The following is a 15,219-nucleotide window of genomic DNA, read 5'->3' as shown; positions in this document are numbered from 1 at the left end:
GGGATCACATGCTCCCAGGTTATCCCTCGATTTTTATCCACCACACATGAATGTGGGACCACCTGTTCTGTCATCATCTCTCAGCACCACACTGCATCTCCTGACTTCTCTGCCCATCTCTGCATCATCACCCCTCCTACCTGTCTGAATGAATGTGGTTTCTTTGAATCCTTGGTTGTTGGACTTTGATACAGTTCAATTTTCTGACAGTTCTGGGTGTTATTTGTTTTGAGGTTTAGTTGTAATTCTCTCCGTGGTCATACAAGGAGTCCTCCATTTTGACCAGAAGTCTTTTTTATACATATTTTTTTTAAAAGATTTTATTTATTTACTTTTAGAGAGAGGGGAAGGGAAAGAGAAAGAGAAGGAGAGAATAAAACAATGTGAATGAGATACATCAGTCAGTTGCCTCTCACACGCCCCCAACTGGGGACCTGGCCCACAACCCAGGCATGTGCCCTGACTGAGAATCAAACCAATGACCTTTTGGTTCACAGGTCAGTGCTCAATCCACTGAGCCACACCAGCCAGGGCTATACAATGTTCTTGAAGCAACAAAATTATAGAGATGAAGAATAGGTTACTGGTTGCCAGTGGTTAAGGATGGGGGACAGGGGTGAGTGAAGGGTGCATGGGAGCTTATTGTACCTTGTTTTACAACTTCTTCTGGATCTATAAGTATTTAAAAATACAAACAACATTTATAAAACCACATTTTTATACCAACAAAGCCCTGAGAAACAAAGCATCTAAATGGCCACACTCGCAGTTGTAGTTGACCAATGTTATGCTATTAGCTCATAGTTTGTGCTGGGCCTGCACAGACCAGGGCCAGAAATAATCCTTTTAAGTCCCATCTTTGACATCAGATCATCTTGGCCTGCCTTCAGTAAGAATCCTGTTAAGTTGGTTTAGCAAGAAGCCCTCTACTCCTGATGTCTCCTTTTAGTAATTTTTCATTACTCTCTACAGCCTTGGCTGTCTGTGGTGTATTCAGAGGAGTTGAGTTAGAGCTCTCTCCTCTATTTCTATTGGAATAGCCCAAAGTAAAGTATTTCTTACTTTTTTTCCTTTTTATTGAATTTCTTGGGGTGACATTGGTTAACAAAATTATATAGATTTCAGGTGCACAAGTCCACAACATGTCATCTGTACACTGTATTGTGTGTTCATTACCCCAACTCAAGTCTTCATCCATCACCATTTATCCTCCCCCCACCACCTGCCCCCAACCCCGGCAATCCCCACACTGTTGTCTATGTCTAAGAGTTTTTCCAGTTTTTCCTTTTTTCCTCAATTCCACCACCCCACCCCCACCCCAGAGCTGCCAACCTTCTCTGTCTATGAGTCTGTGACTATTTTGTTTGATAGTTCATTTTGTTCATTAAATTCCACGTATGAGTAAAATCACATGGTACTTGTCTTTCTGTGAGTGGCTTATTTCACTTAGCATAATGTTCTCCAGGTTCATCCATGCTGTTGCAAAAGTAAGATCTCCATCTTTTTTACAGTGAAGTAGTATTCCATTGTGTAAATGTATCACAGCTTTTTAATCCACTTATCTACTTATGGGCACTTGGGCTGCTTCTAAATCCTGGCTATTGTAAATAATGCTGCAATAAACATAGGGGTGCATATAGTCTTTTAAATTAGTGTTTTGTGTTTCTTCAGATATATTCCCAGAAGTAGAATCACTCACTGGGTCATAAGGCAACTCCATTTTATTTTTTGAGGTGTCAAGTATCAGAATAACTTTTTTCTTTAACACATGAAAACTAACGATGAGTGATCATGTCCATTAATGAGATTTGGTCTTGTTTTAGCATACTAGGAGACTTTGTCATCATACAAAGGTATACTTTTATTAATAAGTTATAGTTTTCTTATACTTTACAGGGATATTTTTATATGTACATGCAAACATATATGCATTTGTGCATGCATGTGGACAAACGCACACATAGATATCCGCTTGAAGAGATGACTTCAGATCATTACACCCACTGTGTGTACGTGTGTGTAGATATTCATTGACTATGTGTGGGGGGGGGGGCTGTATTCATTCAGAGGCTAACAAGTGAAAATGTCCATAAAGCCCAGCTTCTCTGAAACCTTGTTTCCAGAAAAAGAGAAGGTAACCTAACATTTTTTAAAAATTTTTTGGTTTATTTATTGTTTTTCTATTACAGCTGAACCACTTTTCCCCTCATTGCTCCTCTGCACCCAGCGCACTCCTTCTCCCACAGTCAATCCCCACCTCGTTGTCCATGTCTGTGGGTCATTTATACACGTTCCTTTACTAAGCCCTTCGCCTACTTACTCCTCTTCTCTCCCTCCTCCTCTCCCCCTTGGAAACTATTAGTCTGTTCCTTGTTTACATGCCTCTGGTTCAGTTTTGTTCGTTTGTTTGTGTCGTTCATTTCTTAATGCCTGATATATAACAAATATTCTGTGAAGTGCTTTATGTTTCATTTTTACATGTAGTTCTTCATTTAATCATTATATAAACCCTATGAGTTGGTGATAGCATTTACATTTTATGAGTAAGAAAACTTGGAGAGTTTAAGGAATCAACCCAAGGTCACAGAGCTAGGAAGTGAGTCACTAGCATCCTTACCCAAGGGGTCTCTGATATAATGCTTTCAAATCTACTGCCTGAAATAATTCTCTTAACTAAACAGTAATTTTACCACTGTCAAAATAATGTAAAACACCACTGTACCAGGCCTGGTATTTTCATTTTTTTCTTAAAGAAAGATGCTTTTGCTCAAATGAAATCTTACTCAGGAGCTCAATATTTTGGAAGAGCCAAAAAACAGAATAAAACACCCAGCTCTTCTTATGGAAATGGCAGGGCAGTGGAAGATGGCTCTTGCCCCCTCTCTCTTCCCTCTTCCTGTGTCTGCCCAAAATCACTCTCCTCCTGCCCCATGCAGTTCTCCTCTGTGGAACTCCTGAGGCTCTGAGGAGCAAAGGTTGAAAGGCACTTCACTGGACCACTACTATTGGGAGTAAATTCTCCATGCATTCCTGCTACTTTGCACATCTTGCAGGCAGAGGCGATGGAAGCCTTTGTTCCAGACCACCCTTTCAAGGATTTTTGTCTAGTGAATAGTCTTTGAAGATAGAGACAGAGATAGTAGCTTCCTCCCCAGAGCGATGGGAGGGTGTGTTTACTGTTCATTTTAAGAGATTCAGGTTCCCTAAGCTCAGGATCTATACCTATGAGGCAAACCCACCACCTGAACAACATCTACCTGTGCTGCCCTGTGGGACTTGGAAGGCAAAGAGAACCAGTGTGAATACAAAGCTCATGGTACTTGCTGTGCTGTGAGGGACTAAGTCCCTTGTTTCTGACCCAGGGGTCTAATGTCTTCTGCCAAAATCCAAGAAACTGTGACAGGCCAAATTGTTGGCTTGCAAGTAGGGTAAAATCTCATATCCTTCACAATTCTTGTTAACCACCAATCTATAACACACACTAACACAGAACTTATTCTGTAAATGGTGCTATTCCAAGTGGTAGACAAATACTAACTCACTGAATCTTCTTAACTTCATAATACAGGTGCTATGACTATTGTTTTCATTTTACAGGGGAATCACACATGGTGAAATAGTTGGATTAGTCCCATAAAATGATAAGTACTTGTTGTGAACATTTATAAAATTAAATGATTTTCGTTATTAAAAGAAAGAACATACATTGAAACCTCAGACCCATGCAACTGTTCTCCCCAGAATCACACAAATGTGCAGAAATATTAAAATTATTCTTATAGATGGTGCACCCCGACAATTGCTTTCTGAGAGGAAAAGTAGATACAATTTCCTTAAAGAATTTTCCAGGGTCTTGAGTATTTTAAGTGGAACCTTTTATTTCCTTGGAAAATGGTCACAATTCCAACAAACTGAGTACTACTAGTTTGCATCCTCCCAGGATTAGACCCTCAGGAGCAAACTTTCAACACTTTAGAGGTTATTTTTGCTTTATAAAGCCCAGGCCCCTGATATTCACTGGCTAAAGAGTACATTAGAAAGCAATAAACAGACCTAGACATCCAGACTCTTACATGAATGTCTGCTGTGAAACAGCTCCACTTCCATTCATATAAAATTTTTAGAATTAGCTATATTACTATAGGAGTCCCCTTTGGATTATTGGCAACATACTTGGGGACAGTCAACAAGATATAGCATTCTGGTGAATGATTATAAAGATGGTCTAAAAATGAATATCAAGAACAACTCGAAAAAGAGGATGTGAGCAGACACTGCACAAGAAATATAAATGGTCTTTAAATATGTGCAAACATGCTCAACATCACTTAGAAGAGAAATGCACAGCTATGCAGTGATACTTTTTTTCATTTATTAGTAAGCAAAAGATGTACAAGTTGGACAATGCACTCTTGGGCAGGTTCTGGGGAAGCACTCACTGGGTAGGCAATTTTACTTATTCATCAAAATTAGGAACTGCATGCACCCTTTGACCCAGCAATCCCACTTCTGGGATTTATAATACAGACACACCTGCCTCACATAAACTGATGAATGCACAAGGCTTTTCTATGCATATTGTTTTAATGACAAAAAATTGCACACGACCCAGGTGAGCAGTAGGGAAAGGGTCAAATACACTGTGGTACAGTCTCACAATGGAATGTTATGCAGTTGTTTTTTGTTAAAGGAGGGATGAAGTTCTGTGTACTGTTATGGAAAGATCTCCTGGATATATTGTAAAGTGGAAAGATAGGTTGCAAATAGTGTATATGGAAGGCCACTCTCTATGTAAGATAAAGGAACTGTATTTGTATTTTCCTATAAAAATCATAAACATTTCTGGGAGTCTGCTGTCAATACCTATAAATGTATATCACTACAGGAGGCGTAGAGTATATTTCACAACTTTGGGCAACTTAGACTTGACAATGTTTATAACCAATTAGGGATTCCAGAAATCCTCTAAAAAAAATTTTTTTTTCCAGGATACTAGTATTCAAGTTAGATAAGGATCAGACATAGAATACAATACTGAGTTGACTCAAACATTTGAAGCCTCCTAGGATCACAGGACTTGTGCCTATCCTAATTACTTCCTTACTGTTTGTTAAAATGATCCACAGCTAATCAATAATTTACCTGGTTAAAATTCAGTTGGTTTAGTAGTGTTTTGAAGGACACACTCCCTCCTTAGGTTTTCTGCATTCAGACATGGGATTGGAAAAGTAGCTAACAACAAAGGGATTTAGTTAGAAAACAAGAGCAAATGGTCAATTTTTGAAGAGGAACCATAAATACAAATTCTGTGGGCTTCTGCCTGATTATATTTGTTAATAAGAAATGTTCAAACATGTGCACCAAACACCATACAAAGTCTTTTAGTAGCAAATTATACTTGTAAATCTGATGTAAGTTGATCACTGGAAGAACTCACACTCTTTGAAGATTTGAATTCATAAATGTATGAAAGAATTAAATGGTTCTTTTCCCTGGTGACATAAAGTATTAAGTGGCCAAAAAAGTGTTTGAGATCAACTGAGGAAACAATTCATTTTGAAAATTATTCAATAAAAATATTAAATAGGAAAAATATGTGGGTCAGTTTCTACTGGATAAATAAAGCAGAAATATGCAATGGGCAAACTTAAGGATGATGAGCTGGGAGACGTCCCATCAACCTCTCTGTCACATTTTGTTTTTTTCAACTATGGCAGTCTTAGACACAGTAATCTATTCCATCCCCATAAGACAAAGAAAGGAAGACCAATTCTGAACAGCAGAAAACTGGCTGGCCTCTTGGAGCCTTCAGGAGGGCAGTGGCTCCCAATTTTTTAAAAAATGAATGTCTTTGAAGACTGGATCTTAGATTACTTTGTTAATACATAAAATTGTCTCTATCATGCAGAAGACATTTCAAAATGGAAGGGCAAGTCAATGAAAATTAGTTTGGCTTCATGGAGGTCAGAACTAAATATACAAAGCTAATAAAATGATGCTGAAATAAACAAGAATGTGAAATTGCTCATCCCTGGGGATGATGTAACTAATACTGACATAATTTCCAAGCAGAAAAGCAGAACTAGGTCAAAGCATGTTGGCCTAACATAATAAGCATTTTTGCTCCCAGAATTTTACCATGTAGGCTATGTCTGCAGGCATTAATGTCTTCTGTTATCAATGTTCGGGGCTGTCACAAACAATTTATGTCTTATCACTTTCTTTGTTAGTTAAACCAAAACAATGTAGTTTACATGTGAATCATTCAATTCTGACAGCTGAAATGTTAGAAAGGAGAAATGTTAAAAATATTCAGAAAGTGTTTCTTCTGGGCTGAAAAAAATTAAGCAATAAATATTCATTATTTAATAGTCTACTATCATGTCTTTCTCTATTCAGAAAGCCATTCCCATCTCAATCATTTAGCATGACACTTTTTCCTTCCTTCACACAGAGCCATATAAAAAGGGAAAAAGCATATCAATATCTTTTTAGAAATCCACTTTAAATTAAACAATTGAAAAATGAAAAAACTCAACTGGGTCATTCACCAAACAGCCAGTTTTTCTATTCTGTTTTCCCCAGGTGTTGACTAAAATGACTCACACTTTCTTCTTCCATTTGTTCCATTTAACTTTCCTGCACTATTCCAGAAAACACAGCTGATTAATCCGTAGAAAAAAGTACTCATCTCCTTAAAATTTCTCCTGTAGAAACATAATCCTCCTAGTTTTTACTCTCTGACATTTTCACACTTGTCTAAAATCAGAGCAAAGAATATATAGACAAAAGAAGCACAAAACCCAAGTATAAGACTACTAGGCTACTTGGATTTTTCAGATGATATTTTCTCCTAAAGGTGATCAATCTTTCCTGATTCCTGTCTCATTATAAACCATCAATCCATTCAAACTGTCAAAATTTATTAGCACATTAAATTAACATGTAACCCCAAAACATCCAAATTATATCTTACTAGAAGGTATATAGTACAGTCAAAAGAGAATATGATGTGGAGCGTAGAAGACTCAGGTTCTAGATGCAAACTTGCTCACACCTTTGCTCCCTGTCAGAAAGTAAAGCCTTCTTTTGTGGTAAAATTTCAGCGTACAAATACTAAACTTTCAAGTAGTACTCTATCTGAATTGTTAATGCATCTCCTATAGAAGACATGATCTGGTACAAATGAGTACATTTCTAATATTTGGTGATGTCTTCCATTGAATGATTGCATTAACTGCCCATTCATCCTGTTATTGGTAACTCAGCAGGGCATTCGATGAATTCTATTTGTCCACAAACAGCTCCTTCCCTCTTAATTGTTTGGAGAAGACCACTTCAAAATACATACAACTGAAACCACACTCCACAGCTTGACATGTGACAGATAATATAGTCTAACTCATGGACCCTTTGAAAATGTATTAGTCCTATTGTCACCATAAATGATTAAGTGTCTCAGAAATTTTTATTTCATTATTTTGACCATGACTCTCAGATGATCTGTCACACCCGGAAGCAGTGAAAATGTTTTGTCCAGCATATGTCTTGAATTTTACTGCAGAAAATGTGGCCGCCATATGCATGGAGTAGAGTGGAAGACTTCAGTCTTCTAGAAACAATCTCTTAGTTGCTGAGTGACCTTAGGCATGCCCCTCGCCTGGCAAAATAAACCAATTGCACATGGGTCAAAGGCCCAAAACATCAGGTTGGGCTCAATAAGAGTAAACAACCGATTCTATCTTTGCTTTAAGGCTTTGGGCTACTGGAAGGCATGTCCCATTTCTTAATCATTTCTGTAGCCACATCATGAGGTGTATAAGCCAAGCTGCCTGCCATGTTCTGGATTTTGTCCTCACCCAGAACACAATCAAATAGACTAGATGGTTAAGCAATGACAACACATTTTAATTTTTTCTAATTTCAATTTATTTAGTCCTTGCTATTCTTTCAACCTTTCAAATGACCTTTCTTCCTCATATCCCTTCTAATCATAAGAAGCACCTTCCATTTTCTTTCCTGCTAAAGTTAATCCAGCATGTACCTGTAAAATACTTAATGATGTTTACTGTGTGCCAGGCACTGTGGTTGGACATGGGGATTTAAAGGTAATTAAGATGTAAATCTTGTTCTTGAGTAACTCAGTCCCAAGATAGGCAAATGGTTAACTGGAAATGCATACATCATTTCAATTACTTGTGTGTAAAGGAGGAGGCTCCAGCTATTTCCTTTCCATGTATTCTAATCCAAATAGACAATGTTCATCTTACAAAGAGTATACTTACAAACAGCACAAACCCTCAAATGCCATCACTCCCCTCACATGGCCAGCCCCCTGTGGTTCTCTGGCTGTCACTCAAAAAGACCCCAGTGAACCCAGAAGTTCAGGCAGGATGCTGAGAAACAAAAAACAAGTGAACAGGTCTGACCCCACTGGCAGACACACCAGCAAGTGCTGCCTGCCAAAGGCACGACCTTGCCCACAAATAATGTCCCTAAAAGGGCAATCCTGATTTTTGCAGCTTCAGGATCTATCTTGCCTGCTATTTTCCCAATTAAAGATTCATCCTGAGGGTTAAAGGGCTAAGAGTCACGAGCTTTAGCTCATCCATATTGCTTCTCTCTCAACATCGGGTTGTCTAGAGGAAATAGGAGTATGGTTTGGAGCTGGGGGAGGAAAAGGGCAGGAAAATGGACAATTACAAAAACCCAATTCACTGTATATTAAGTTAGGACTGGGAGAGACATCCCAGTAAGACCCAGAGGATATTAGAAGAATGGTGAGTGAAAGGTGAAAACTACTGCAAACTTTTCTCATTTCAAATATTGCCAAGACTGGCCTACTACCAAAAGTATGACAACTCTCTCTCCTTCTATGTTCCATTTTGTAGAACATGGAGGCATGGACTCAAAACTCAGAAATGAACCTGACATTAATAAAATTGGTTATTTTTTCAAATAGTGTTTTGGGATCATCTTAAACCATGGCATCATTTCTCATTGGAAAATGTTCTGGCTTTCAAACAACAAACTCGTAGAGCAGAAAGCATACTTAGATAAGAGACTTTTTATGAGTAATTTTTCTCTATTAAGAAAAATTATTTAAATTACTATTTAGTAATTATGATAAATTTATTTCAACTGGGAATTCATAAATTTGTACAAATTAATGTGGTTAAAATCAACCAAATTTCACAATTACAAATACTTTCTCAAGTATCCTTAGTTCAGCAAAGTTTTGGCTATGATCAATTTATTAAGCAGACTCTAATTCATACAAATATAGCTATTAATAAGTTGGCACTCTTCCCATGAATAACTTACACTGTGCTATTGGTAGAGTAAACTATACACTAGATCTTCTGTTTTTCAGGGGAGCAACCATACCAAAATCATGTTTGTAGCCTGTAAGTGGTCTGGCTAAATGATAATAATCAGTTAAAGTAGCTTTATTGAATGAACTAATGAATATATTAATCCTTGAATGATAAAAGAAACGAAGGAGAACCTTTGCATTACACTCATCATCAACAGTTGACTATATACAAAACTTTCAAAGCCATTTGTACTATAAATAATCAGCACGTCTCTCATTTTATTTTTGCCTTTTTTACCTAGAACTTCTGTTTTATAGCACAAAGTAGATAAGTTCTTAGGGTTTTTGTTGTTGTTTTTGTTTTTAGGAAAATCACCTGTATTTTTTTTTTTTTTCAGTATTTCAGTTTTCTGAGCTCCTTAATACTAACTTGACTTCCTACAGGCTGTTAACCATCCTGATCTGTGTCCATGGAATATTTTCCTCTGGAGGAAAAAATATCTTGTGAATTTGGAAGGGTTCCTAATATTTTGGCTTTTCGTTTAATGAAATTTCTAGAGCATGCCAGTTCATAAAACTGGGCAAAAACCTTCTAGTTTCATGTGAAATAAAAGTTGATAATGAGCCAGAAAGAATCATGTTAATAAACTGTCCCACGTCTAAATGGAGATTAGATTCCAATTTGACCTGGCTCTGTAGACCCTTCTTTAATCACAGAGTATTTGATATTCTCTCCCTTGAATGAACTCCTTTTCATCGTGGCTTTGGTCACAAGATTAAAGAATCACTAACTAATTGTTCCAAATAATCAGAGCAATTCTCTCTGACTCTGATGCCTCCCAGGAGCAGAGTCCACCGCCTGGCCTTCCATTATAGACACTTCAAGCCTGACCTCTGCAGGTGGATAACTGAAATACACACCGACCAGTCAGACTGTAGTCTCTTTTTAAAATTCCACCAAGTTCTGAAAATGCAAACATTCACACTAAGTACAATAGGGATACTAATATAATATGCTGGACTGCCCTTTCATTTCATAAGTTGCTTTTTGAAAGCAGCAACCACTTGATTAAAAAGCATTTAAGTTACATCTGCAAAATACTCTGGTTATACTTAGTCATTGATTCTTTTTGTCTATCAAGAAAAACAAATGATTCAGATCAACTGGAATCCTCAAATAATGTGGATTTTAAAATGTCCTGATCAGCTCCACCTTTTTCTAATTTTAAAAACTGACTCTTTGTCCAGTGACCAAATCCTTTCCCTTCCTTCACCAATGCACAGCCCAGGTTGCCATAGCTACCTTGGATGTCTATTTACCACACAAGGGATCAAAGCCAGGAGACATCTACATACACGCTCAGCACTAAAACTTACTGGAATGTCTGTGAATCACATGCAACTACCAATTACTGGATTTGCTTGCAGCCTATGTGGTCCACAGCCAAGCAAGCTACTAATGCAGGTCATAGCAGATGGCCAGAAAGGGACAACTCAAAAAAATATTTCAAATCAACCAATAAAGATCATTAATCCAACAGTAAGTCTTACGGTTATAACATTCCCTGCAAAGGAGAGACAGCAGGGAAGAAATGGAAATTCTAATGTGTGTTAAAGATACTGGACCTCCACACCGTGTGCAAAAACTTAAAACATCTGCTGAAAGGGAACATTTCTCAGATACATATTTGAAATTCCGGCTAGTTATGGTATCTTTCTATTTGATGTCATAAAAGCTGCCTGATCTCAGTGCTGGGACAAATGAGAACAGAAATGCCTTTTAAACTTTTACAGCCTTGCCTTTCAAATGCAGCAAACCATAAAATATACTTCGGGACACTACAGGTTGGTTACAGAGTAAGGAAAAGGACATGCAGGAGAGTTCTGTTTGAATCCCTAGACTATCACTGGTGATTCGAAGGCTACACAGGCAGTTTGTTTTTGGGGGTGGGTAGTATGCAACTTCAGACTTGCACCGAACTTGCTGTGTATCTTTCTACTTCACCTTTCTCTGACTTCACCTCGCCATTTGTTCAATGAGGATCAAATTGCCACCTCGTTTTCTCCTGGGGATGTGGCACAGAATAAATAGATCGTGTTTGTAAAGGGCTTTCTAATCCTCAAAGGAAAGATTAATACAAAGACATTCATTATTAAACCAGATGTCCTTGGGCATTTTAATTTCAATCTAAAGAATGCAAAACAGGTTAATCAAACTAAGTCATAGCTTCCTTATAATGGCACCATCCTGTCCTTGCAAGAATTTAGCAGCTGCTTAAAGCATTGGCTAACTACTCTCTTTTTCCTTTCACACTGTAAGGTGACTGCAGTGATTTGTTTTAGTCCATTAGAAATGGGCTGCACACCTTCTTCTCTTGGCGTAGTTTCTAAAGTCATCAGGATATTAAAAACACAAAATGTGTCTAGTAGGCATTTTGTCTGGAGAATCTGATTTTTTTTTTTCCAGATCGAGAAAGAATTATTTGTTCTTCTCATGTGTACGGACAATGGGTGGGTGTGCTATTTGGAGAGGATATTTGCAGTTGTAAGAATGCCACAGGCAAACCTGTTGTTTTTGGCTGGGGTTCTAGAACAGGTGGCTGTGCCTTTCCTTTTGCCTGGGAACATGGCAATTCCTTCTCAAGGAAGTTTCAGGAAAGTTTCCCACTTACGATCAGAGTACAGAAATGGGTTGGCAGACACTTTAAAATTACTTCCTGAAAAGGGCAAGTCAGGTTTATACTTTCTTTTGGCCTAACTCAGCATGACCTTGGGAATGTGCAAAGATTATTCCTCTACACCACTTGTTTTCTGCTAGCTTGGCAGAAGGTAAAACCCCTTTGAATCTCATCACCAGTCAAGCAATTTTCTAATTCTGCTGGTGATTTCTGGCTACCCACTGTGGCCAGTCAGTGCAGGGTGGTAGTCAGTGCAAGGGGCTCGGCTACCACACCATTGTTCAGCATTTGCGCAGCTCTAGGGACCGATCACTCCTCAGCGAAGAGATTGGATTTCACTGCTGAGCTGATGACACAGGGACCCATTTGAGAGTTAACCCTGCGAGTCCAGTGGGGCTGCAGGGCTGAGCTGAGGAATTGGCTGGTAGGTGTGATCCACCCTGCCTGGATGCAACAGTCAGTTGTGCCCCAAGAGAAATGCAAGTCAAGTTAGGATTAATCCACGCCAATAATGCCACCATATCGCCCCCTCTATATTCTTGTTCTGTTTTTGGAACAATGTGTTAGATTTCTGAAACGCTGCACTGCCTGACTCTTTGGGTGAGTAATGACTTTCCCCCTCTCTTCCTTCTTCTTCTTGTATATCCTACTGCACCCCACTCTCTTTCCAAGTACTAATAAACCAAAAAAAATTCCTTAGATACACAGAGTTGTGGGATAAAAAGCTAACCATTCATTAAATAACTGAGAAGTTACTACATATGTACCCTTAGCACTTCAATACTGGGCTAGATTCCAATTCATGTGAATGCCACAAGGAGCTAAGCATGGTGAAAATCATGCCAAGCTCCGGACAGCATGCCTTTGGCCTGAGGCACAGGGAGTGCACTGCTCCAGAGGAACTGTGTGGGAACAGGGATTCTGAAAATTAAGCTCAGACACCGTTGAGGAGAGGACAGGTGGTTCCACACAGGATCAAGTGACTTCTTTGTTCCAGCCAAGGACCTTTGTTAAAAATGTTATTCATTCATTTTCCTTTTAAGTCCTTTCCATTTAGGCCTCTTATTCCTTTTCCCCATCCCATCTGATTGCTCAACATAAAACGAATGGGGTGGAACTGGGAGTGCGGAGAACTTAAAGAAACTGAGCCTCAGCCCCAGTCGCCAGCAAGGCAAAAGCAATTCACTGTAAACACAGGGTACTTGCTCATCTCATGTCTTTTTCTGCACTCACTGAAATTAACCAAGCAAACAAGGAGGCAAGAGGGCAGAGGGTCTTTGCATCTGACCCTTGGGTGGGGGCTCCACTTCACCTTCACTGCCCTAAGCTGTAGGAAAGAGACAGGAAGTTCTAAATCCGTGGCCCCAGGTCCCTAAATGGAAAGTTTGCTTCCTATGTAAATCACTTCCCCCAAAGTGTGCAGGGTGGCCCAGTGCCCAGCATACTTTAAAGAAAAAGTGAAGATGCTAAAGTTTCCTACCCAGACTTACTCAGAACTGGCAAAAGCAATTACTCTTCTGGTGATTCTCAGCCCTCACCAGCCTACTGGCACGTTTTTACCAGTCCTGTCTTCCCCTTAGGAGTATTGATCTTGTTATTTAAATATTGGCATAAGATCCTTCCATAACTGTGACTGAGTTGTAAATTACACCTTGTTCTTAGTTTCCTACACCCACTTTTTTCGTTTCTTAATGGCAATGCTATAAAACTCTGCCAGCGCTGATAAGGAATTTTATCATCATGCCCTGGAGCCATGAAAGAAGCTGCTGGTTTAAATTCTTTACAAAGACTCATTTAAGTAATCCCCAAACCCTTTCTCTACTTTCACTACTTTGAGAGTTATCTTCTCACGTCCAGAAGTAGTACAGTTTCAGAACTGCTAGAACAGAAAAACAAATCTGCATTGCTCTGGAAGGGCTGTCTGTACTCATTTTGAGCTGGTTTCGCCTTCTCAGCCATAAAACCAGTAAGTACTGAGAATGGGGAGGCAAAATGAGATAAGAGGCCCCGTGTAATTCTTTTTCAGAATATTCAGTTGTCTTTATTCTAACCCAAAGCACAGGATAGAGGCTAAAAGCTCGAGATAGTCCTGCACAATACATTCCAGCGACTGAAAACTGGAGTTGATTTACATATTCTACGAACCGCTTTTAAGCCCTTTACAATGACTGCCTGACATCACCAATCACCACTAAAGGAAAAAGTGGGAAGGGGTGGAGAGGGGAGAATGAAAGGGGCGGAGGGGCGCACCTCAGAAAATCTCCTTCTGTGTTTCCCTTAGGAAAATGCAGCCCGGTCTTTACGCCAAATAGACCGCCTTAGTCAGGCATCTGCTAATCCAGCAAGCGCTCCGGAGCAACATCGGAGGGATCCCAAGCCTCGCCCTCCCTCTCCACCCGCCAGTGCAGCCCCTGCAGCCTACCTGCCTCATGTTTAGAATTCCATGACCCATCCGGCAGGGAGTGAGCTGCCTCGAAGCCCACGCTGCGGTCTTCAGAGGGGAAACACCAAACCCGCAAGACAAAAGCTACTCAGCGAGATCCACAGGCAGCAAAGAGCACGTTTTCTTCCGTTTTTCCTTTGATCTGTTGCTACATGCACTCTGCCCGAGGCAATGTCAAGTTTCTCAAGCTTTTCTCCCCCAGCCTATGAAAAGTAGGGAGCAGGGAAGCGAGGACCGCCTGGCTCCTATTTCAAATCGGGTCTCAGAGAAGTCGTAGGTGGGTGGTGTGGGCCTCCGGAGGAGCCCGGCCAATCAGGAGGAAGGGGCGGATCCAGGGAGCCAGCGAGGCCGCCTCCGCGAAGATTAGAGAACTAACAAGATTTAAATGACTGCAAGCAGCTGGAAACATTGCCCAAAGCTCCAAAAGTAAAAGATGAGTTCTATTCTTATCTCACACCGCTGGGTCTGCTCAAGGCTTAACTAGTTGCGGACCTTTGAGGCCTTGCCTTTAAGAGCTCCCTGAAAACACGAAAGCATTTGAAAGGTGCAGAATTATTTCAGGCAGGAAAGTACAACACTCAGGACCCAACCCTACTTTGAAAATGTTGCACCCGAAGTCCTCTTTTTGCAAAGACACAGGGGAGGAAACGAAATTGTTAGGCAGAACACCTTAACTGAAACAAGCAATCAAAAGAGGCGGGTTCTACCTGCTTTATTTCCATATAAATGAACTATATATCCATCTACGAAAAACAAATCTTAACAGATGCGCACACAAACCT

The 15,219-nt window shown here is 39.6% G+C and overlaps 1 protein-coding gene across 1 annotated transcript in view; it reads right to left on the bottom strand.

Moving 5' to 3' along the window:
* The window catches only part of MID1 (midline 1), a 149,963-nt gene extending 135,276 nt beyond the window's left edge, over positions 1 to 14,687 (bottom strand). The window contains exon 1 of the mRNA XM_090264870.1: positions 14,417 to 14,687. The gene's annotated coding sequence lies outside the window, so the exon portion shown is untranslated. The remainder of the gene's footprint in view (positions 1 to 14,416) is intronic.
* Between the last annotated feature and the right edge of the window lie 532 nt (positions 14,688 to 15,219).

Source organism: Furipterus horrens, unplaced genomic scaffold (genome assembly GCF_987537825.1).
Source record: "Furipterus horrens unplaced genomic scaffold, mFurHor1.1.pri manual_scaffold_17, whole genome shotgun sequence".
NCBI classification, from domain to species: Eukaryota; Metazoa; Chordata; class Mammalia; order Chiroptera; family Furipteridae; genus Furipterus; species Furipterus horrens.
Note: the sequence above shows the minus strand (reverse complement) of the source record. Positions and strands in the feature narration are given on the sequence as shown.